Below are 22,099 nucleotides of genomic sequence, written 5' to 3' on the forward strand. Positions count from 1 at the left end.
AAAGCTTCTCTGATGCGTACCGCGCCCTCCTGTGCTCTTCTAACCGCCCTGGTGTCTGGCTGCGCGTAACCAGCAGCCAGGCGATTTGCCTCAACCTCCCACCCCGCCTTAAATGTCTCCCCCTTACTCTCACAGATATTGTGGAGCGCACAGCAAGCAGTAATAACAGTGGGAATATTGGTTTCGCTGAGGTCTAACAGAGTCAGTAAACTGCACCAGCGCGCTTTTAAATGTCCAAATGCACATTCTACCACCATTCTGCACTTGCTCAGCCTGTAGTTGAACAGCTCCTGACTACTGTCCAGGCTGCCTGTGTACGGCTTCATGAGCCAGGGCATTAAGGGGTAGGCTGGGTCCCCAAGGATACATATAGGCATTTCAACATCCCCAGTGGTTATTTTCTGGTCTGGGAATAAAGTCCCTTCCTGCAGCTTTTGAAACAGACCAGAGTTCCTGAAGATGCAAGCGTCATGTACCTTTCCTGGCCATCCCACGTTGATGTTGGTGAAACGTCCCTTGTAATCCATCAGTGCTTGCAGCACTATTGAAAAGTACCCCTTGCGGTTTATGTACTCGCCGGCTTGGTGCTCCGGTGCCAAGATAGGGATATGGGTTCTGTCTATGGCCCCACCACACTTAGGGAATCCCATTGCAGCAAAGCCATCCACTATGACCTGCACATTTCCCAGGGTCACTAAACCCTGATAGCAGCAGATCTTTGTTTGCGTTGGCTACTTGCATCACAGCAGCCCCCACAGTAGATTTGCCCACTCCAAATTGATTCCCGACTTACCGGTAGCTGTCTGGCGTTGCAAGCTTCCACAGGGCTATTGCCACTCGCTTCTCAACTGTGAGGGCTGCTCTCATCTTGGTATTCTTGCACCTCTGGGCAGGGGAAAGCAAGTCACAAAGTTCCATGAAAGTGCCCTTACGCATGCGAAAGTTTTGCAACCACTGGGAATCGTCCCAGACCTGCAACACTATGTGGTCCCACCAGTCTGTGCTTGTTTCCCAAGCCCAGAATCAGTGTTCCACCACATGAACCTGCCCCATTAGCACCATGATGCCCACATTGCCAGGGCCTGTGCTTTGAGAGAAGTCTGTGTCCATGTCCTCATCACTCTCCTCACTGCACTGTCGTTGCCTACTCACCCAGTTTCACTTTGCCAGGTTCTGATGCTGCATATACTGCTGGATAATGCACGTGGTGTTTAATGTGCTCCTAATTGCCAAAGTGATCTAAGCGGACTCCGTGGTATGGCGTCTGCACGGAAAAAAGGCACAGAACGATTGTCTGCCATTGCTCTGACAGAGGGAGGGGCGACTGATGACATGGCTTACAGGGTTGGCTTACAGGGAATTAAAATCAACAAAGCGGGTGGCTTTATATCAAGGAGAAACAAAAACCACTGTCACACAGAATGGCCCCCTCAAGGATTGAGCTCAAACCCGTGGGTTTAGCAGGCCAATACTCAACCCACTAAGCCATCCCTTCCTCTGGTATTTCAGCCAGGACTGAATCTCCATTGAAGTTTTCAAGGTGCCCCTGACAGACCTCACCAAAACGATTGTCAGCCGTTGATTTCATGGAGGGAGGGAGGAGGGAGCAAATGAATAAAAAACAAATCTCGTCGATTTCTTGTTTTGATCCACTCCATCTATCTTTTTACATCTTTGGCTGGTAGCAGACGGTGCAGTAGGACAGCAAGCCATCCACATCTCCTGCCTGCCTAGCAGAAGATGGTGCAATAGGACTGCTAGCCATCCTCATCTCCTGCCTGTCTGGCAGAAGATGGTACAATAGGACTGCTAGCCATCTTCATCTCGTGCCTGCTCACCATAAGATGGTACAATAGGACTGACTGCAGGACTAAAGAGAATGACCTGGTTGAGTCACTCCTAATTTAGTCCCTGCACCCATGTCTGCCCAGGTGCTCCTGACCGACCTTACCAAGGCGGCCAGGAGCACCTCAGACACGATGACAATGGTTTTCAGACCTACTGCACCGTCTGCTGCCACAAGGCAATGGGTTGCTGCTGCTGTGTAGCAATGCAGTACCACGTCTGCCAGCACCCAGGAGACATACGGTGACAGTGAGCTGAGCAGGCTCCATGCTTGCCGTGGTATGGCGTCTGCACAGGTAACTCAGGAAAAAAGGCTCAAAACGATTGTCTGCCATTGCTTTCACGGAGGGAGGGAGGGCCTGACGACATGTACCCAGAACCACCCGCAACAATGTTTTTTGCCCCATCAGGCATTGGGATCTCAACCCAGAATTCCAATGGGCGGCGAAGACTGCGGGAACTGTGGGATAGCTACCCACAGTGCAACACTCCAGAAGTCGACGCTAGCCTCGGTACTGTGGAAGCGCTCCGCCGAGTTAATGCACTTAGAGCATTTTGTGTGGGGACACACATAATCAACTATATAAAAACGATTTCTAAAAAAAACGACTTCTATAAATTCGACCTAATTTCGTAGTGTAGACATACCCATAGAGAAGAATGCCACATCTGACTTACCACCATCACTTTCTGCAGCCTCTAAGTATTTCTTAAAGGTCTCTGATCCAAGCATTAAACTAAACGGGATTGATCTAGATGATCTGACTGAATCATATCTGTGACATCCTTTCAGTAAGGGGCTTGATGCCCTCCTCCACTGCCCCATAGGCACAGGGTTTGCAAGTTGAACTTCCCTGTGTCTGCAGTTGCACCGTTGGACACATTCAATTCCAGTGATGGGCAGGGCGCTGGTACCATCCTCCTTTGGGACTCCTGATGAAGAGCAGAGGTTTTTAACACCAGCTAGGACTCCAGAGAAGCCACATCACAAGTGGCTCCCTAGGAGATGCATTGAATCAGCACATCTAGCTCCGTACCCTTCTGAAAGAATTGGGTTTGAGGGCACCTTGAGCTCCTCCAGGCAGATTTTTCTGCCTTTTGAGCATGTGCAACCAGGGTTCTGCTGACAAGAATGGATTGGGCTTGAAGATTTGGGTTTTTTGATTAGCTGTGGCTGAGGGCTTGTTCTGATGGTTGGGCTAGCAAAATTTCTTTAAGTCAGTTGCAGAATTCATTGAAAATGCCATATAGTGGTTGCTAGCCACTCCTCAGGCACTTCCTCTCTTAATACTTAGACTGGACCTGTTGCACATGGCAGGGTCCAGGGCAACCAGCCAATCCACCTATTTAGGTTTTGGTCTGGAACCAGGGAAAAGGCTGTCAACCATTCTTGAGGGAGGGAGAGAGGCTAACTCGGACCCCTCCTTACAAAGTAAAATAGAAAGAGGGTGAGTTTGTCATCCTCCCTTAGGAAGACACAGGGTGGGGAAGGAGAAAGGGGCTCATTGACTTTGAAGGAAGAGGGACCCAGTGCTTTTAATATACAAAGCTTTTGTCCTTACCTAGTCAGCGGTAAGAGTAACAAACTGTAGAGCTTAAAGACAGCTTGAAAAAGTAGTGAGTCATGTGGCAGCTATAAGTCAGTTTTTTGCATTATTTGGGGTAATTATTAGGACTGCAGTTCATTTCTCTTTTCTGGTTCATTTAGTGATGCATTTTGTCATTTCAGTTTTTTGTTTCTTTAAACAATTAACTTACACCTTATTTTTGGTCAATAAATCTTACACCTTCTGGTAAGCTATTTCCTGTGGCTGCCTCTGGGATTCCCTAGCACTGCATCTGCAGTACTTCCAAGCATGCACATGCTGCCATTTTCCCACTAAGACTTATATTATACAGTTTGCGAGTGAGGCAGGGGTGTTCAGACATGCAGGGACACCCTATACATGAACTGCATGATACATATTATTTTATTTGCTGACAAATAACTGCTCTGGCAGATTTTCATGCACAAAAGCTTTGTCCTGTGCAATGTGAGGGTTTTGTAAAATGCAAGGTGTGCGTAGATGTTAACAAAACTCAAAGGATAAAGATGTACATTATTTATTTATTGACCATGACAAGAACAGAATAGCCTTATGCATTTCTATTTATAATTATTTCAACACTGTAAAAGAGGTCTGATGAAGCGCAGTGTTGGGGCAAGATACCACAAAGCTACACTGAAGTTTGACGTAGCCATTGTGAAAATTACTACTGACATAGAGCATCCTTAGCAGTTCGGGAAGCTGTCGAGAACTTGCTCAGATGCTGAATGTCACCAACCAGGCTTGCCATCTGGCTGCCAATGGTTTGCAGCTCCTGGGCCACTTTGCCTACATCCCCTCGCAGTCCCAGAACTGCATTTTTTATCTCCTCCAAAGTGCCCAGGGCTTTCTGTGTAGTGCCCCCATTAGGTGACCCTCCAGCAGAAGGCATACTACGGCTAGCCACAGGATCTACATTCTGCACAGGAAATGCCCCCCAACTCCCACCAGAAATGCGGAGAATTCTGCTCTCAAAACTGTTCACTTTTCCAGCGCAATGTCTCGAATTATCTGGGAGGAGATTCAGGATGCTGGTGTTTTCACTCTCCTCTTCCTCAGATCTTTGGCAAGAAAAAGGATGTGTAACCCTGTCCTTGAGATCATTAAAGAAAACAGAAGAGGAGAGCTTGTGAGGTGAAGACAAGTTTGAAGGTCCACAGGAAGGGATAAGGTTAGGCTGAACTATGTTCTCTGGAACAACTGAATCTGGGGATGAGATGGAAAAGGTGGAAAAAGAGGAAGTTGTTGCCATGGAGCTGGTTGAATCTAAAACATATATAAAAGAGAAAATAAAATGAACACTACAGTCTTTGCATAAAATTAATGTTAGTAGTAGTAAATTATTTATACTAAGGTAGTGTCTGAAGGCCCGATTGGGCCCTGGGTCCCCTGTGCTGGGTATTGGGCACACACACACACCCAAGCGATAACCCCTGCCCTAAAAGGCTTATAGTCTAAAGACACAAACTGTAGAGCTGGTAGGAAAATGAGGTGGTATTGTATGTAACATTCAGTCCACATGCTGTACTTGACACAAGACCCAAACAGCTTTAACGATGGACTGATTTACAAGCCAAAAAGCACCTACTAAAACATGCAGCATCGTGCTAAATTGTAACAGACCAATGTTCAGGTTTATAGGTGGAACAGCCGCTTATTTCAAAATTCATGAGACAATTCCTGATTTTCATACATGACCTGAGAGCACAGAGCTTGTAGGACAACTAGAGAATATAGGAATGACATTTCTAGGCCCCACAGCCTTACAAAGACATTACACTGAGCATTAAATCCTCAGATGGGCCAGAGCAGTTCCCAGCACACCTTGGGACAGGGGGGAAGGTAGCTTTATGCCAACTTTGCAGTCCTCCTCCCTTTCCTAGGACCAGCTGGAGATTTGTTTGGCCCCTGGAGTAACTAAGAGCAGCCTCTGGGCTGCTCTAAGTCACACCAGTTTGTAATGGTCCCAGAGTTCATTATACTACCTGAGGATCACTACAGTGTAGCACTCTCCCTACTTGAAGGGCTTGGAAGGAGAGAGTTATGTAATGCTAGCCTTATTCCCCCATGCTGGAGGAATCCATAGCTGTCTTTTTAGAAAAGCGTTGTCTTTATTGCACTGCCAGAGTGCCAAAAAGGAGCTTTGTTATGGGCCATGACCTAGCACTCAGTCTTCACACTGTGACATTTTACTGATGCCTGATATCATTGCATCACTGTGCACTGATTCCACCTCCTATGTGAAAAAGCAAATATGATGCAATTATTTTGTCCTGCAGGATAAAAATAAAAAAGATGGAGTGACACAAATAACTATTGGCTCCAAAAGGAGCAGTTTAACAGATTTTTTGCCTCCAGGCTACTGATAATATTTTGATTATATCTACTACTATCTAAAATATAAACACATATGTAATTTAACAGTAAGAGTACCTGTCTTGCAAATCTCCATGTACAATCTATAAGAGGGCTTGGATGTCTGACTGTCACCAAACTGATCAGACTTTATTTATTTATTTATTTTTAATTCTTTTTCTGGGATGGAGAGATTCTCCACTTGATTGCTGCTTCCATGAGTAACTGGCTTCCTCTTCTATTCTGAAAATACTTTGTATCTCCTTGGTGGCATCAATTTAGTTTCATTTGGTAGTAGTGACACTTTATTGGAGTAAAGTTTCTTCTTTTAGAGGTTCCACCCTCTTCAAGGTGGTCACTTTCATCTTAGGATGCAATCCACCGTGTTTTCCACACCCTCCTAAACAATTATATGCACAAAATGCTAAAATGAATCTGACTCAATGATCTAGACTGAGTATGATATGTTGCCAGGCAGAGATGGATTCCTGAGAGGTGAGAGTAATAAACTGGCTCAACACAGTGACTGTGAGGTGAAGAGGGGAATAATGCTTAGTGCAACTCACTTAAAAACATTACCAAATGATTGCATTTTTGTTTACATTTTCAAGACCCAAGAATGTTTCTTTGCGTACAACAACATTCTATAAACCTAAATGGGAAAGTCTCAGAAATGCCAAGTTTAAACTTAAAAAATAGTTGCTTTCAAAAGCAACTGACTCTTTATCAGCAAGTGAGAAGCATTTCTTAGTAATGACAGGTTTCAGAGTAACAGCCGTGTTAGTCTGTATTCACAAAAAGAAAAGGAGTACTTGTGGCACCTTAGAGACTAACCAATTTATTTGAGCATAAGCTTTCATGAGCTACAGCTCACTTCATCGGATGCACTGATGAAGTGAGCTGTAGCTCACGAAAGCTTATGCTCAAATAAATTGGTTTCTAAGTCTCTAAGGTGCCAAAAGTACTCCTTTTCTTATTTCTTAGTAAGTGAACCTTCAGAACACTGCACTGACTCAAAGGAAGGCAGCTATACATTCTCTAGTCCTGTCTCCTCATTCAGAGGTTTCTTCTGACATCCAGTAACTCTCACAGGTGTGAACACAAGATTACTAACTCCTGACATTTTCTGTTTAGAGAACTTCTCATTTGAGAAGAAAATAAAGGGGTTTCATTTGTTTGCGTGTCACACGTATAAAGCTGTATGGTACAAAAGTCACAGGCCTAGCTAGGTCAGGGAACCAAGAATGGGATAAGAAACCTTTCACTTCTAAACCACTAGTTTCAGATCTACTGCAGATCATTAATTACTATCTGATAGCTTTTCAATGGCTTAGGTGAAGTGAGTTTGTGGTCTCTGTCCAGGCCCTAGTAAGGGAGCGAGTTGGTACTACTGGACCCTCTTGTTGGCAGTCTCAGCAGAGAAGCCAAGCAGTGAATGGGCCCTGGAGACTGAATTCCCTTATGGTCAGGATTGAACAGTGGAGGTGGGACTGGGGGAAAAGCTTGTTCGGACATTAACTATGCTGTATCTGTTCTGTGAGTAACCAGAGAATTTCCGTCCCCAGCTCTAATAATCCAGCACCTTGCAACTGCACTAAATTGACTTAAATGATGTACAAACATCTTACAGCATTTCCAGGGGCTCTGTTAAATAAAGATACTTATTACTGCTTTCATTCTGTAAGATTTTGACTTGGCTTGTAGTATCTAATCTTGAGTATGAAAATGTAAAGGAAAGATGTGACTTAACCTCCACTGAAGTAGCTCTGAACACTTAGTGTTGTCTTCGCCCTCTGTGATAGCAAGGGCGCCTGCAGCACAAGAGGAGGCACCAAGGGCTTTTTTCTTAACACCTTCTAAATTCTGAAGCGCTGACTTCCTTTGCTGAGTGCTGTCACTACTGCAGGCAAGTTTTGCAAGAACTACAAAGAGGATGTGGGCTGGGAGAGGAGGTAACAAAGAAATTAGACACGTGTCTTTTGTTAGACATGGAATGCACAAACTCACCTGGCCTTGGGGAAAGGTGGAGAGTCGTGTTAAATGTCTGCATGCTACTAGGTGTGGAGGGATTGAAGTTGAGCATGGTGGTTGTATTAAGTCCAGGGAATTGTTTAAAAGAAGCTGGAGTTGGTTTCAGAATCTCACTGTTTGCCACACTATTCCCTAAAGGATCAAAGAGGTTGAAGGTAGGGGAGAGGTAAAGGGTCTCCACAGAAGCTACACTGCTAGAGGGAAGAAAGTCTGGCTTTGGGACATATTGGCTGGTTGTGGCAGGCTTTTTTGGAACTGACGACTGATGATCAAGCAAGATTTCTGCAATTTTGGGAGTGTTTGCTGACTGTGTTCTTGAAGGAGGCATAAGAGTGATTGTTGAAGCAGGATTTGTGACTGTGCTGTATGTTCTCCTGCCTGTGCCCCATTTTTCTGAAGTAGATAGGCTTCTCTGTGGGGGGAAGGATATGACACCTGTAAGGCAAAAAGTGAGAATGTCACAGAAAAGGAGCTGCATCTTGGATGGGAAAAGTAATAATATTAATAACAGTACCTAGCTCTAAAATAGCATTTTTCATCAGTGGATTCCAAAGTGCTTTACAAAGGAGGTAGATTATCCTCATTTTACAGATGGAAAAACTGAGGTAGAGATAGAGAAAGTGACTTACCCAAGGTTACTCAGTAGGCCAGAGCTGGGAATAGATCCCAGATTTCCTCCGTCCCAGTCTGGTATGCTAGCCACTTGGCTAGGCTACCCAAGTTAAAATTGCAATAACAATAATGCTTAGCATTTTTCAGCCATAGATTTCAAAACATTTTACAAAGGTATACAATACAATATCTTAATTTTTACAGGGGAGTTAATGAGACCCAGAGAGGTTAAGTGACTCTCCTGAGCTTATACAGTGGGTCAGAGGTAGAGCTGGAACAAAAAGTGCACTAATGTACAGTTCTAATTATTACATCTCGTTACAAATTACCATAAATCGCTAAACCTAAGTGTCTTATGTATAATTAGAAAATTAACAATCAACCCATAAGATGTAATCTTGACAATCTGATGTAAATTAAGATGGCAGTTTGATTCAACAGTGGAATGCATGAGACAGGCAGACACTCCTGAAATCCTTATAAGGTAAGTTCTATTACTTTCAAAAATTATTGCAAAAAGTTCCATTTTTAGCTGAATTAATAGTTATTAACCATTTTTTAAAGTCCCTGCTTTGCTATACATTCAACACTGCATTCCAGTGTCTTAAGCCAAACTTTGGGGCTCTTGACTCCCCTAAGGCCTCCCCTAGATACCTGCAAAGGTGGTGGTGTGGAGGCTTAAAAGCAGGTTCCCTCCTCAGAGGAGTGGAGCTGACAACAGCACAGCATTGGCTCCAGAGCAGCCTTCAGAAATCTAATGGCCTAGAGAAATTATCAGAACTCATTTGGACTTCTATTTTCGGCAGGGTGGCGATGAGTGTGGGGAATTGGGGTGGAGGTTGCCTGCCCACATGCATGTGCACACACATACACACACAAAGTTATCTATCTAGCTATAGAGAGAGAGAACCTGCTTTGTGGATTGGAGCTCAGTTGTTTGGTGGAAAGGGACTGGGTGGTATTTTGTTAAATGTATAAAGAACAATGGTTATGTTGCAGAGGTAAAGCTAAAATAATAGAATTAGGCAAGGGCAATTGTACATGGTTCTGGTTTTTTTAATAAAGTATGTAAAAGGCTTTTTTAAAAATGGAAAAGGCAAGTATCCCTCCCTTCCCTATCGCAGTCCCTCCACTGCCAGCCTTAGTCTCCTTATCCACACATGCTCTGCTTCATCCTTTCCTTCCTCTTTCCTCTCTCCATATCACCTTCTCTCTGTCCCCTCAGTGTCACTTTTCCTCCTTTTTTCCTCCCCCTTGCTCTTATTAACTCCTCTTTTGCCATTTCCCCTTCACCCCAACCTTGAATAAACTTCAAAACATGCATGTTACTGATATATGCCAATCATCACGTGGATCATCCATTTGGACCCCACCCTCCACTCTTCCTTTGTTTTTGTGCCTTTTAAGGCCCAATCCTGCTAACATGATGTACGTAATTTCAGGCAGACCAGAATTAATCTTGAAAATCTCAACTTACTTATACAGTTAATATAGACTCACAAAACTGTTTGAATCTAAGAAAAGGGGGGAGGGTGAGAGCGGGATTAGCCCTTGTTGTTCATAAAGTGGTGGGAGAAGTTCTCCAATATATTGTCCCCTCCCTTTTTACTCTTACTATCACCCTTTAGGACCTTGTCTCAACACAATTTAAGGACTGTTCTCTCTGAGCATTCACCAGAAGGAGCTTGGGAAAGATTGCTTCAGAGGATCTTGAGATGCTCCCAGTAGTTGGAATATGGTTCTGCCCAGGGTGCTGGAACAAATTGTATTGTGGGGGTGCTGAGAGACATTGAACCAAACTGCAAACCCTATATATGATGGAAACCACTTCAAGCCAGGTGGTGCAGTCGTACCCCTGGCACCCCTAGTTCCAGCACCTATGGTTCTGGCCTGCACACGATTCCCATGTGCTACTGTCCCTCTACGATATTACGTTCTGTCCTACAGTACTAGTGCCTTCTCGATTGCTCTATCTTGATATCTCCACTTTCTTTTTCCTGGTACTCACTGCCTTATTCTTCATACACCACCATGTGGTTTTGTTAGACAGAGCTAGATTCCCAGAGGCTATTGCTGTGAGCAATTTCCATGTTAGCCCGATATGCATGCATGCATTACAGGTTTCAAAGCAGAGAGTCAGCAGGTGTGACAGGAGATTTTAAAAAAGTTGAAATGTATCTCACAGTTTAAGAATGTGTGAATGAAAGTTCCTCTGCGAGTAATTACAGTTTTCAAAGGAAATAGAGCTCAGAGATAATAGAAAGACCAGTACACTAACTGCCTGCTGTATTAAACTGTTGATACAGTGGGGAGATTGGAATCAGTTAATGTACTGATTCAATGGTAGATACATTCTGTCTTTTAACAAAGATGCTATATGTTCTTGTTAAATGTTACATTTGAGAGGTGGGTCTTTAATTGCTGGGGCAGGGGAAAAGGGAGGTGTTTGTGTGTGTGCACGTATGTGCGTAGGTAAGGAGTGATGAGATAATATATTTCTAATAATGGAAAGATCTGAAATCTCTATACCTTAACTCTATAGTTTTGAGAAAAATATAAACAAGTTAGAAGTGTAAATTAAAGTGCCTTCTCAATACTATAGCCTTTGTAGAAAACACATTTGGAAGTCATTTAATAATACTGTAGGGAGCCAGGGGTATTGCTCCAAACCAGAGGGTAAAGAGCCACCCTCTGAGCCTGAGTGGGCGGGGCCAGGCCAAGCTTCCGCCAATCCCCGGAAGGGGAGGGGTGGGACAGGAAGTATAAAGGGCGGGGCCCTTTGCCCAGTGAGGAGAGCACCAGGGAGGGAGACAGACACAGGCTGCTCCCTCGCGATCCTGCTGCTGACCCAGATGAAGCCCTGGGCAAGGAGGAGCCTGACCGGGGGGAAGGCCTGTGGCAACCAGGGCTGCCGGCCGCTGAATACCCGGAGGACCTGGAGGGGCCTGACTGCAGCCCGGGCCAGCGTGAGTCTGATATCGAGGGGGAGCGACCCGCCTGAGAGAGACCGGGTAGGAAGTAGCCCAGGGGCCCAACAACACCGTGGGGTGGCTGTGTTTGGTCAGCGGGTGCGGATTGCCCCGCTGACCCAGCGGTGGAACCTTCGCCTCCCGCCACTGTCAGGGCCCTGGGCTGGAACGCAGTGGAGTTGGGTGGGCCTGCGTTCCCCTACCCCGGCGCTCCCCTGCCTGAGGGGCGCGCTACTGACTCTTGCCGGCACCCCTTCCCGCTAATTCCCCAACGCCCGGGAGTTGGGGCCAAGGCCTGCCCCGGAGACCATTGCTCTCCATCGCCCCTAGGGGCTCGGAGGACCGACCGACGCCTGTCACAAATACATACACTCCAGTTTTTTCACAGTGAAACAGTGTAAAGCTGAGAGTAGTGGCAAGGAGCCATCTGAGAAATGTGTTGAAGATGCTCTTCCTTTTCCTTCCCCTTATTATGATCCGTACCTCTCTCCTTCAGCATTGGGCTCCTATTTCATTCCATTTACCCTTCTGCAGTTTTCTTAACCTGAACACCAGCTTACGGAACCAGAACACCCCCACAGGGGAGCTAATACTAGGAAATGCTGCATTCTGCATTCATTTTTGGTTGACTCTCATTGCCTCTGCCCTCGGAACCACTTCATTCATTCCCCTGGAAGGGATAGGAAGCAAAGGATAGTGAATAAGCACATATGCTACTGGCCAAATTCTGCCACTCCAAACAGCACTGTGGGCTAGATTCATGAGGCATGTAGGCACTGCAATACTGACCATTGCACCATCTCACTTTTAGATGCCATGCTGCCTAGTGGAATTCACTACCCCAAGTTAGGGACCCAAGGTCCTTGTGCAATATATGGGGAGAGTTAGGTACCTAAAAATGGGATTCACAAAAGCCAGTAAACCAAGTAGGGAGCCACCTAAGCTCCCTAGCAGGAAATGCAAAAGGGGTATAAGCCTATACCCCATCCTTCCATGGGAGTTAGTCACCTCCCTCTGGATTTAAGCACCTATCTCTACTTGGGATTCATAGCCGTGAAACCTCTCCTGAAGTTAGACACCTAAGCCAAGAGGAGGCAGTGGTGCCCCCCTTATAGCCAGTATCTCAGTGGTTGGCGCACTCACCCAGGATGTGGGAGACCTGGGTTTAAATTCCCTCTCTGCCTGATGTGGAGCAGGAACATGAACCCAGGTCTCCCACTGCTGAGAAGAGTGCTCTGACCACTGGGCTATGTGGGACTTTGGGGTGGGGCTCTGAGTCTCGCCTGTTGGACCTGTTCCACTGTGTAGAAATAATTCATTGGGCCAGAGTGAGAAGGAGCAAGAGCGAGAGTACCTCTGCAGCACAATGGTTAGGGCTCTCGCCTGCAGGGCTTGAGTCATGCTGGAATGCTCCGGAACACCACTCTGGCTTCTTCCTCAGACTTCTGGTACTCTCACTTTTGAGTGATGAGGAACGGAAATGCATTCTGGCCTGTTTTAATGACTATCGCTGCTCACCTGGGAGGTGGGAGTCCTGGTTTAAATCCCTGTAGGGTGACCAAATACCAAGTGTGAAAAACTGGGACGTGGGGGGGCAGCAAATAGGTGCCTATATAAGACAAAGCCCGAAATATCCGAAGTGTCCCTATAAAATCAGGACATCTGGTCACCCTAAATCCCTGGGTTTAGTGTTCTACCCACCAGGACACTGGGTAAAAGGCAAATGGCACCACCTCTACCATTTTGTGTGGGGCCCAATCTGATAGACATGCTCTAAGGTATCCTCTGAGCATGCCTACTGGATCAGGCCCCAAATGCAAGGTAGGCAGGGGAATTTTGTGAAGCCCACCAGGCCTTAGGTGCTTAGGGACTTTAGGGGTTTACTGGTTTAGGCAGCAGCTGAATGGTGATTTTGTGAATACCAGTGGCACTTAACGTGCCAGTTAAGTGCCTAAGTCCCCCTTGTGAATCCAGTCCTGTGTCTCTCTGGAGATTAGAACAGGTTGAGTCTGAACAGCTAGCTACAGTTTCTAGGCAGGAATTCTGCCATCCTCCAATAGTCGTCTCCCAAAAGATGGTGTGGGTTTGACAAATGTAAACATGCCCTCTATGTACATAAACAGTGGAACAGAATTGCCAGGAAAACATTCTGGCCAAGTTCATAAAAAATGGATGCTTTAAAGTTAGGGGCCCAAATTCTTATTTACACACCTATATACGTGATTGCCACTGAAGTGAATGTTAGCTGCCAGGGGAACTGATCGCTTTTGAAAATTATGCCCATTTATTTCAATGCTTAAATAAGGCTGTAGGAATCTAACTTTAGACACCCAATTTTTGAAAATATTGGTTTCTATTTCTGTTCACTTTGGGAATGTTTTCAAAAAGTACAAAAGAAGGTGAGGCGTAAACAGCACACAAATTGGAAATTTCTATTTTAGGATGTTATACTGCCAACTATCACAGCTGTATCTGAGCCAAAATATCTAGGTTTCAATAACAATAGTATCTAGTTCTTATACAGCACTTTACAAAGGTGGTTAGTATCATTATCCCCATTTTACAGATGGGGAAACTGAGGCACAGAGAAGGGTGTTACTTGCCCTAGGCTACACAGCAGGTCACTTGCAGAGCCAGGAATAGAACCAGGTCTCATGAGTCTGTCCAGTGCTCTATCTACTATTCAAAGCAGTAGTTGCGGGACCAGCCTCGCTGTAACTATGCAACCGACTTTGCTGTTCTAGAACTGCTCTCCCACAGATCTTTGCCCGTGATTGATCCTGACCTGCAGCACCCCTGTTATTTCAATAGTGCTGCCCTTTGACTGGTTATAAACAACCCATAACACTGTGCTCTCTTCAATATCTATAATTATGATTCTAGTCATAGTATTGTATTCAAATTTGTCTTGCTCAAGCTGAATGCTGTTTTGGTGCATGTAACTTATAGTCCTCACTGACTGTCTTATTTAAATGCTAATCACCTATGAGAGGCTTGGTTCCTAGAAATGATCAGACTAGTCTTATTCAATAGCTTGGTATTACAGTATCACAAACCTCAGATACAGAGAAAAATCATTAAAAGAGAGAAGGTTTCCAGGAACTAGTCAAAATGCATCCAAAACTGTTAAATCCCCCTGCAATAGTTTTGGGGAGAGATCCAAGAGCTTACTCGCTCCTTCTCTTGGCACTATCTGCAGCCAAAAGTGCTCCAGAATGTTACTTTTATTTCCTTGCAGCCAGAAGAATTTCTTCCAAAGTTGCAGTTAATTCCTTTTTAACTGCCTTGTTCCACAAAGAAGTCTATGGACTCACGCATCAGCCAACAAACATGGTAGATGAACTGTATTTTTTGATCAGTTGGGCCAAAGATGAGTCATCTCCTCTGTCTCTAAAGATTTTTCAGTGTTTATAGTGCTTGCACTGTGAAAATACCCTTGAGTTTGCCAACAAGTATCTCTTTGAAAGGCTGCGTAAACATAAAACATGGGTCTCAGAATTGAGGAGTACACAGTTACAAGGTCACAGGCCACGCTCTCACCCTGTTTTTTAATTTATAAATATAGATCTGATTCTTCTCTCACTTACACCAGTTTTACGTTAGTGGAAATATTGACTTCAGTTGTTATACCTTATGTACACCCATGCAGGTGAGAGCAGAGCCATAATTCTTTTATATTGCATTATATGTCATCTGGAGCATACGAGTTGTTGCACTTTAATCAGATCACTGGTTCCTTTCGTCCTATAGGTTGTCTCCAGCAATGGACAATATAGGAATCTTCAGAGCATGGTTAACATTCCTAGTAATTCTGCAATGATGAGCATGGGGGTTGGAACTATTCCTGACACCTTCACTCTGACCTAAGCATAAGGATTGTTAATCTCATTTTAGCTTCTCTAGCTACAATGTTATTAATGATCATTTTTGTTTAAGGAGGAGTCAGGACCCCAAGGATCTGTCATATAGTGGGCTCCCCACCCCCACTCCCAAGTAGCTCACCAAACAGAAAACAAAGACACTTGTTCGTTTTTTCCAGAATGTAATCTCCCCCTTTCTGGATACAAGCAGAAAAATCAACCAAGGACAAGATTCTTCTCTTTCCAAGGTGCATGGTGTAGCAGCCAAACTCCCATCAGGCTGAGGCCAACGTCTTCCCACCAACTTTGTTCTTTCTCCTTTTTATACTTGGCAGCTGAGTGCCATTTAAATGAACCCCATCTGCACCTGTCCTCCGCTATCGTGCCACCAGTCTGATGACTTATCCTTTAGCATTGGTAGAAAAAAAGGGTTCCAGGCTTTAGCCCTGCCTGGGCAATCAGGATGGGGCAGTACTGAAACCTGGGCATGTAAGATAGTCACAGTATTGCCCTCCTACAGTTTTCCCTAATTGACTCTGTCAGCCCATGAAAGGTTCTGTGTCCTACTGCTCCCTAGAGTCCTAGATTCTGAGGCCAGAAGGGACCACTGTGATCATCTAGTCTGACCTCCTGTATAGCACAGGCCACAGAACCACCCCTAAATAATTCCTACAGGAGATCTTTTAGAAAAACATCCAGTCTAGATTTTAAAATGGCCAGTGATGGAGAATCCACCACAACCCTTGATAAGTTGTTCCAATGGCATTTACCCTCACTGTTAAAAATGTATGCCTCATTCCCAGTCTGAATTTGTCTAGCTTCAACTTCCAGCCACTGGATCATGTTGTTCCTTTCTCTGCTAGACTGAAGAGACCATTATCAGATATTTGTTCTCCAATTGGGTTCATTGTCCCTAGTCTAAAACCCATCAGGGCTGCCCTGAATTTTAGCTGAGAGCACTGCTTGGGAGCAACATGATGTGAACCATCGCCCAGAGGGGCTGAGCATGCTGTGTTCTCAGCCCACAAAGGGCAAGGCAACATACGGTTGCCTAATATTTTGCCTGTTTTCTTTTTAATGTCTTAGTTAATGTGTTCAAGGGTGGGGCTGTAGGTTAGAATTGGCATGCCCTGATAGAGCTGTGTCAGGGGAATGGAGGGTGAAACTGCCTTTAGCCTTTTGGTGTGGCCTTTTTGGTACCCAGCCTACCCCTAGGCAGTGCCAGAGCAATTTCTAGGGGCTGATTTTCTCTGATGTCAGACCAACAATTCAGCAGTTAATTCCTCTTTACTTTGTTTTGAATTTGAAAACAGGCAAACAGACCACTCCAGGACATTACAGTCAATATTTCCCCAAACAGAACAGCCAGATCCATTTCAGTTTAGATAAAATAGAATGCATTTCTTGAGGTGCAGATGTGAAAACAGAAAATAAATGGTTTTAAACATTAACTGCCTGACAGGATAACAATAATGAGACACTCTGGAAGCTGGGCTATAAAGCTTGCAGAATAATTGTCCCGCTAACCATTTTAAAAAGGACTGAAAGTTGCTTGTTGTCTAAATAGCCAAAGCTTCTCCTTTCAGTGTCTGAATTCTCCGACCACGCACACAAACATATACAGGGTATGTCTACACTGCAATAGAATACTCACAGCTGGTCCATGTCAGTTGACTTGGGCTGTGGGGCTGTAAAATTGCAGTGTAGACATTGAGGCTTGGGCTGGAGCCTGAGCTTTGGCACCCCACTGACGTGGGCTCATGGGCCTCAGACTTCAGGGCTATAAAATTGCCATGTAGACATTTGGATCTTAATGTGGAGATGGAATATAGGATCCGCTATGCTAGCACATCCTTCAGAAAGTTGCTTCATCGCGTCTTTATTGACAGAGATCTGCAGATGGAAACTAAGATCTACAATGCAGCGGTTATCCCCACTCTCCTATATGGGTGTGAGACATGGATGACCTACCAAAGCCATCTTAAGCATCTGGAGTGGTACCAACAGTGCTGCCTTAGAAAGTTTCTCTGTATCGGGTAGGAAGACCATCGCACCAATGGAAGTGTTCTCTCTGCTGCTAATATCACCAGTGTTGAGGCAAAGATTATGAAACATCAACTTCACTGGGCTGGTCATTTTGTGTGGATGGCTGATACTCGTCTTCTGAAGCAAGTCCTCTTTTCTCAACTTAGTCATGGTAAGAGGACCCGTGGGGGACAGAGGAAACACAACAAGGGTATCATGAAAGTGTATCTTAAGAAGGGAGCCATTGATCCCACAAATTGTTAAGAGCTGGCTGGCAATAGATTGCAATGGCATTGCATCATGCATCAAGCCTCAGCCCATTTTGAAGAGAATCACCTTGCTCAAGAGGCTGAGAAACGGCAGAGGAGGAAAGAAAGTGTACAGCATCCCAGCCAGCAGTTGTGCTTTCTCCAAGCAACTATCTGTCACATACGTGAAAAAACCTGTAGAGCACAGATTGGACTCCTCAGCCTTCTTACATCTCATCATGACTTTTCCCCCTGACAGACATCCTCGTATCAAGGGACAGCCACCTCTGCCACCGAGGCATTTGGGCTCTGGGACCCTATTAGGCTCCAGCCTAAATGTCTATACTATTTTATGGCCCCACAGCCCAACCCCCAGGCAGCTAAAACAGGCCATCCATGGGTGTTTTATTGCAGTGTAGACCTACCATATGTGTCAAATCCCTCAAAGGAAATCTCCCACCTCAGAGCCCTGTTTCATAACCAGCTTCTCATTGAAAAATGTGGCTAATAATAAAGGCAATCTGATATAATACTGACATTTCTTTAGGAATTTACAGAACAAAGATACTGGGTGAATCCTCAGTTGTTGTAGCACCACTGACTTCAATGGAGCAATGCCAGTTCACATTAGTTGAAGGTCTGGCCCATTATTCCTTAACATACATAAGACCAGTTCAAATAGAATGTTTAGGTGTCAGACATTGTTAAATCCTATTCCCTTTTCCCATGCTGGGTTTGCATTTTGACTAGTTTCTGGAAACCTTCTCTTTTGATTTTGATTTTTCTCTGTATCTGAGGGTTTTTTGGTTGTTGTTGGGTTTTTGGTGATTGTAATAAGGGCTGCATTGAATTCCACAGCAATGCTCTGCAGGCAGCCACCTTCTAGAATGAGCAACTAGAAGAAGGAAATTAGCTTTTTCAAAGAAAGGGGGAAAGGAAGTCACTTAAGTGTCATGTGTTCAGTAACTATGATTGCAGTCATACCTCATTTATGTTATATGAAAAGAGAATGCTGCAGGTTTTTAGGATATGCTTCTATTTCTCAGCCATCCTCTCTTTGGGGTTTCAACTGTGGTTTAACTGCTGTCGCTTTAACTAGAACTAAGCCACATGCACCAATTTCAGGTTGCTGCTGCTTTTTAAAACTTCAACTATAACTTTTCTCTGTTCTTAGTGGGTACTGAGCAGTTCAGAAATGGAATTTGTAGATTGAAAAAAAACTCAAGGTGTTCACTAGACTGCGCTAATAAGTCTGACTATTGGGTCTACTTATACAACTAGAATAACTAACTCTGAGTATTGACTTTCCACATCTTAGTTAATATGTAAAATCTGATTGAAGAAGTGTGTGTATGTTTGCAATTTTCTCATTCCTAGAACTGAGACTGAAAAGTACTTGATAGCCAGGGTCAAGACTGTACAGGCAATTCCATGTAAGCTTTCACACACTGTTCTGCTGATTATTATGCTATCCGAATTATTTCACTCTATTTCATCTCATATATTAGGAATGTTAAGCTCTTTGGGACAGGGACTGTCATTTACAGTTGTGTATGGCACACAGCACAATGAGGCCCTAATTGGGGTCTCTAGGCCCTACTGCAATATAAATAATTATTAAAAAAATACACTTCATTCCTGATCTGCAGAGCCCCTCCTAGTCCAGCACTTTGCCTCCCACACATACTTCTCCCTACACACCTTGCAGCGCTCTATGCCATTCTAACAGTAAGCTTCTACTGAACATATGGGGAAAATGTTAATTGAAAACTAGAATGGAAAGACAAGCATAACAATCTATTATGCAACCTACCATAGACCTGTAAAAGCCAGAAGCTCAAAACTGGGGAACATCCTGGCATGCTCCGATTCAGAGCTGTATGTTTTCCAAATATACTTACCAGTGGTATGCTATTCAGCAAAAATGAATTGAAATGGTGACAGTATAAATCAAAACTTTGGATAACATATTGAGAGAAAAGGGAACAAGCTATAAGGGGAATTATAATTAGTGCTGATGCTTTTAGCTGAGTTGTTTTTTTTAAAAAAAAAATACTGTATATCTTAAACCCCTTTCTTTGGTTGGGTTCCATTCTGAACTCAGCCATACATGGTATCTTTGAAATCAAGTACCATGCACATCTGATGCAGCCAATTTGATAAGCCTTATGCCTGACCAACCTGATTGCCTTCTATGATGAGATAACTGGCTCTGTGGATATGGGGAAAGTGGTGGACACGATCTACCTTGACTTTAGCAAAGCTTTTGACACGGTCTCCACAGTATTTTTTTCAGCAAGTTAAAGAAGTATGGATTGGATGAATGGACTATAAGATGGATAGAAAGATGGCTAAATCGTCGGGTTCAACAAGCAGCAATCAATGGCTCCATGTCTAGTTGGCAGTCGGTATCAAGCAGAGTGCCCCAGGGGTCAGTCCTGGGTCCAGTTTTGTTCAACATCTTCATTAATGATCTGGAGGATGGCGTGGATTGCACCCTCAGCAAGTTTGCGGATGACACTTAGCTGGCGGGGAGAGGTAGATACGCTGGAGGGTAGGGATAGGATCTAAGTGACCTAGACAAATTGGAGGATTGGGCCAAAAGAAATCTGATGAGGTTCAACAAGGACAAGTGCAGAGCCTTGCACTTAGGACGGAAGAATCCCATGCACTGCTACAGGCTGGGGACCAACTGGCTAAGCGGCAGTTCTTCAGAAAAGGACCCGGGGATTACAGTGGACGAGAAGCTGGATATGAGTCAACAGGGTGCCCTTCTTGCCAAGAAGGCTAACAGCATATTGGGCTGCATTAGTAGATCCAGGGAAGTGATTATTTCTCTCCATTCCGCACTGGTGAGGCCACCCCCCACTACAGAAAGGATGTGGACAAATTGGAGAGAGTCCAGGGGAGGGCAATGAAAATAAGAAGCGGGCTGGAGCATGACTTATGAGGAGAGGCTGAGGGAACTGGGTTTATTTAGTCTGCAGAAGAGAAGAGTGAGGGGAGATTTGATAGCAGCCTTCAACTACGTGAAGGGGGGTTCCGAAAAGGATGGAGCTAGACTGTTCTCAGTGGTGGCATATGACAGAACAGGGAACAATGGTCTCAAGTTGCAGTGGGGGAGATCTAGGTTGGATATTAGGAAAAACTATTTCACAAAGAGGGTGGTGAAGCACTGGAATAGGTTACCTTGGGAGGTGGTGGAATCTCCATCCTTAGAGGTTTTTAAGGCCTGGCTTGACAAAGCCCCGGCTGGGATGATTTAGTTGGGGTTGGTCCTGCTTTGAGCAGGGGGTTGGACTAGATGACCTCCAGAGGTCTCTTCCAACCCTAATCTTCTATGGTTGTATGATCAGCTGAGATAAGAACCATTCTAGAAAACACAGTGGGATTATTGTGTGTTTTTACAGCAGAACGATTTGTTAAAGACATGTAGAACTGGTTTGGATTGTCATTTTTCCCAAAAGTCACATGACAGACCCCAGTATTATTTTAGGCTTTGCAACACGATCTGATGATAAACATTTTTTCCCCCTGCAGGATAAGTAGGGAGAGATTTCAGCCCTACATGTAGTGAAGTCCGGCTTTTACCGCAGGCAGCTTTGGTTTTACCTATTACATTCACAGGAGCAGAAAAATGAATCCCCTCATCCTTGTTCTCTCCCCTCCCCCCATTTTTATGATAGGCTTTTTTAGAAAGACATATTTATGGCCTGTTTCACAAACACAAATAATGAAGTGACACATTCTCCCATGTTTTTAAAGGCAGGGAAGGGCAAGGAGTAAAAGCAAACAATCCCTCTCCTCCCTCCCCCTCCCCCTCGCCCCCGAATAGGCTTCTTATGCTTATACCTAAATATAATTTTATAACTGTGCTAACTCTTCAGTTTTGTGTCTTCATTAAGCATGTAAAAAGTTGCTGAAGCCTCATGGAAGACTTTAAAAATGTAAAAGAAATTCAGCTTCTAAGCTATGAGATTTCGTGCATTTCACTCCCCCTCGTTTTTTATCACTAAGGAGACAAGCATTGGCATGAAAACAGGATCTTGGTTCCTGGAGAGTTCACCTACTCCAGCTGCTTATTATTCTCTCACCCCCGTGTCTTGTGCCTGAGGTCCTAATTCTCTGCTTGTGACATCACTTGTTTCCACAGCAACCAATTGTGATGTCACAGAACTCTTACTTGAGGTGCAGGAGAAGAGATAGCAGCAGGAACACATGAACTCTTCTCAAGGAAGCTGATTTCAGCCCTTTGTCCTAATGAAGTAGAGGGAAGAAAAATACAAACCATATTGTGGAGAAGCTGAGTTGCTCCTGCTTACAAAAATAACTTAAGCCAGCATCAGCTGTTAGAAAGCAATATACAAATAATTCCATTTCAGAGACTCTTCTTAAACTAGGACTGTACAATTTGGGGTCTCAAAAGTATTAACTGAACTGAATCTCAAGCCTTTCTCTGAAATGCTTCTGAACTTTTTTTACAGTTCATGTTTCCTCCTCTCTCCACAGCTTCAAAAAACTTCCCTTCCTTCTAGACCCCTTCCACAGCACTAGCTCCACGCCCTAGC

The sequence above is a fragment of the Lepidochelys kempii genome, chromosome 1, assembly GCF_965140285.1.
Source record: "Lepidochelys kempii isolate rLepKem1 chromosome 1, rLepKem1.hap1, whole genome shotgun sequence".
Classification (NCBI taxonomy): domain Eukaryota; kingdom Metazoa; phylum Chordata; order Testudines; family Cheloniidae; genus Lepidochelys; species Lepidochelys kempii.